At 40.4% G+C, this 3927-nt stretch overlaps 1 protein-coding gene across 1 annotated transcript in view; it reads right to left on the bottom strand.

Annotated features, from left to right (window-relative positions):
* Positions 1-3921, bottom strand: part of ANKIB1 (ankyrin repeat and IBR domain containing 1) — a 159738-nt gene extending 155817 nt beyond the window's left edge. Inside the window, exon 1 of the mRNA XM_010839797.1 lies at positions 3774-3921. The gene's annotated coding sequence lies outside the window, so the exon portion shown is untranslated. The remainder of the gene's footprint in view (positions 1-3773) is intronic.
* Positions 3922-3927: the final 6 nt, after the last annotated feature.

The raw sequence follows: 3927 nt of genomic DNA on the forward strand, positions 1-3927 counted from the left end.
AGGAATGATGCTAAAGCTGAAACTCCAGTACTTTGGCCACCTCATGCGAAGAGTTGACTCATTGGAAAAGACTCTGATGCTGGGAGGGATTGGGGGCAGGAGGAGAAGGGGACGACAGAGGATGAGATGGCTGGATGGCATCACTGACTCGATGGATGTGAGTCTGAGTGAACTCCGGGAGTTGGTGATGGACAGGGAGGCCTGGCATGCTGCGATTCATGGGGTCGCGAAGAGTCGGACACGAATGAGCGACTGATCTGATCTGATGCAACTAGAGATTATCATACTAAGTGAAGTAAACAAGAAACAGAAAGACAAATACCACACGGTATCACTCGTATGTGGAATCCAAAATATGACACAAATGAACCTATCTATGAAACAGAAACACAGAGAGAAGAGACTGGTGGTTGCCACAGGGAGGGGACTGACAGAGGGATGCAGCAGGAGGCTGGGGGTAGCAGATACAAGTTTTTACCTAAATAGGTAAGCAGCAAGATCCTACTGTACATCACAGAGAACTACATTCAATATTCTATGATAAACCATAATGGAAAAGAGTATTTTTAAAAGAATGTATATATATTTATAACTGAATCAAATGGTTATACAGCAGTAATTAACACGTTGTAAATCAACTTTACTTCAACTTTAAAAATTGTTTTACCTACAGGAAAAAAAATTAAACAGTTATAGCTATATAACAAGTTTATACATAACTATATAACAAGGACTTCCCTTGTGGCTCAGCTGGTAAAGAATCTGCCTGCAATGCAGGAGACATGGGTTCGATCCCTGGGTTGGGAAGATCCCCTGGAGAAGGGAAAAGCTACCCACTCCAGTATTCTGGCCTGGAGAATTTCATGGGCTATATAGTCCATGGGGTCGCAAAGAGTCGGACATCACTGAGCAACTTTCACTTTCAACTATATTACAAGTCTTTTTCCTTAATGGGAAATCTTAATGTCAAATCTTTTCTAGCGTATAACAAATAAAACAATATTCAGCATTACTATAAACCAGAATCTGTGTGGTTTTTAAATGGAGATAAAATACTTCTTAGGAAAGTAATAAGAATCAAATGAAATAATGTAATAACAAAATACATGGTGGTAAGTGTGAATTAAACATTCAATAAATGGCCTTTACTGTGTTAATTCTCATAGAAAGGAAGTCAAACAATCCTGAAATATGGTCAAGTGACTTAAAAACGTATTAGAGATGTCTGTAAAGGCATATGGATAAAATCACAGTCAAATATACACAATGGCAAATTCAACAAGGAAAGGAATCTTAATTTACTCATCCTTGAAGTCCCTGAATCTAACATACAGCCTGGTACACAGAGTAGGCATTTAATAAAGGTTACTGAAATGAAGTGAATATGAAAGTTAGTTATCTGAAAAAAAAAAAAAAAAAACAGGTAATCTGAGGTTGTCTGAAAAATAAAGAATCCCCAAATTACCAATACTATTGTCCGAGTAAATCACACTTTGAGAAAGAAAACAAAATACCTACACATTTTAAGACCATGCACAGAAACTCCTCTCAGACTGGTCTTTTTAATAATGACGAAGTCACTCTCAAATCTGTTTTGGCAAATGTGTCATATATAAAGTTCAATATTAGAAATATTTTAAAATTTCATCTAATTAACTGTGCATCCCCAAATGGGGAAAAGTACCCAAAACACTGAGGAATCTTTCCTAACTTCCATTGGAGGAGAATCAGATAAACTTAAATCATGGTTCTTCCATCTATTTATATATGAAAATTAGTTTAAGCTTTTACCTACAAGTAAGTTGTAAATACACATATTTCACTTTCACAAGTTCAAATGCACACCCCAGAGAAGGAAACAAAAAAACCCAAACTCTCTCAAAAGTGGGTAGTGCTCCTATAGGAGTATAAAAGAGTAGCAAACAAAATTTCTCTCCCATGTCTCAGCAGCCACCTGTTACAGCCCACACTTATGGCACAGGCAGCATGGTTCGGGAACACTTTCATATTGAAAACTCAAAATTCCCAGTGCAATGGACGAGGGAAAAAGCATAATGTGGAAGATACAGCCCTATCTTCTCCACTCTAAGTCCAGAGGTAGTAGAGGTCAATACACTTTTTTTTTTTTTAAAGATTTTCTTCAAGTTATTTCCCATTTTACTAAACGTAAAAACCACACCCTTAGTAATACATTTGACTCTGTGCGGTGCTTGGCTTCTGAAACATGCCAGGAAAGTACATTTCCAGAGAGACAGCTGGAGCTACATCTCTTAAGCCTACTTCAAACTAAAATCTGTGAACAGTGTGCAGTTACAAATCAAATAATAGTCTCAAATCAACTGCTGGGAGGTTTTGAAAACAAAAAAAAATTACTGTTAAATACATTTACCTTTCTGAACAAAATGATGTTTTTTGTTTTTAGGGAAAAAAACAACACCCACACACCAAAGCTACCAGTCTACATAAGAGAATAATTTAAAGAAGAGTAACAGAGAGCCTGCAATACACAGAGGAAAATCATTCTTAAATTCTCTTTTGCTTTCTACAATGCCTTTAAAAGTATAAACTACATGAAGGCACCTAAGTCACCAGACACTGACAGCGTTACAGTTATTCTTAAGGGTAATTTCTGGAAAGTTCTGCAGTGGCAATTTAAAAAAAGCAAACCAAATTTTAACGAAGAAAAAAATGCTTAGTTCAAAATCTGGAAATACACGTTGATGGTTTTTACGGTGAATTCTTTTTTTTCTTTAAGAAACAGGAAGGTGACAGGCACAATGGTGAGTAACATCTGTAGGTGGCTGAGCCAAACCGAATTCAAAAAGATCTCTGTGGAATTAAGGATTTCAAATAATATCTTGACAAATATAATATGACATGATCAAAAATCACTTTAGCTACTTTTTTCCTTTACTAAGAAAGCAAAACCTTCCAGTACAAAGGTTTTCACATCACACACACTGTAAGAATTAAATGTAAATCCAAAACACTAAAATTATCAAAAGGTAACCAAAACACATTTGAAAAAATGAGACTTCCGTTTTTCATACTGATTTCTCAGACCTACTAGTAAATCTCCCCTGGAATGGGTCTTCATTTCAATTTAAGATTGTTCAATATGCCACTTCGTGTGAATACAGCTTGTGAGACTAATTCTCCAAACCTCCTCCGGAGATGCTTAATTACAGCTCTAATTCCAATTTCCTGCGACTCAGTCACACACAGAAAACAGCTTATATACACAGGAGAGGAGAGGAATGGAGGTCCAGGGGAGCGGCCCGTTTTTGTGTGGTGGCAGAAGCTGCAAAAATAAAGGTTCACTGGAGCTATTATCCCCACCCATCACAGCCCTCCAGAACGCTTTCATCCATCCACCCGCTCCAGACTCTCGAGCTCTCCAGAACGGATGAACCCGTGGCTTTCCACGTCTCAGAGGATGGGCGGGGGACGCTCTGAGGTCCGGGGTACACATAGAAAAAGAGGGAGGGCACAGATCCTTTGAGGACGGAGGGACAAGGAGATGCATCCAGATGAGGAGGCTGGGACGCGCCACGGAGACACCGAGGCTTGCAAATTCGCTGACAGAAAAGCTCACAGGAGGCAGACAGAGGATGTTGCCTGTTCAGAGACGGGAACAGACAATCCTCCAGAAGAGAAGGGAGACGGCATCTGTAAGAGTCCCGGGAGGGCGTGAACTAGGTAGCGCTGAACTCGGAGCTCAAAATGGGTAGAAACCGCCTCAAAAAGACCCGCACGGCGAGGCTGAGACTTACGGTTACTTCCCGGGCTGAGGGTAAGGGTCGGGTGGACCCTGCAGCTCTGCAGCTCTGCCACCGCCGTGGCGCCCCTGTCTCTCCAGCCGAGCCGGTGACCTCAGGTACTCTATGCGCCCCACCCACCCGGGGGGACGCCCCTTCTCGGCGTGCG

This window comes from Bison bison, unplaced genomic scaffold, assembly GCF_000754665.1.
Source record: "Bison bison bison isolate TAMUID 2011002044 unplaced genomic scaffold, Bison_UMD1.0 scf7180017864134, whole genome shotgun sequence".
NCBI lineage: Eukaryota > Metazoa > Chordata > Mammalia > Artiodactyla > Bovidae > Bison > Bison bison.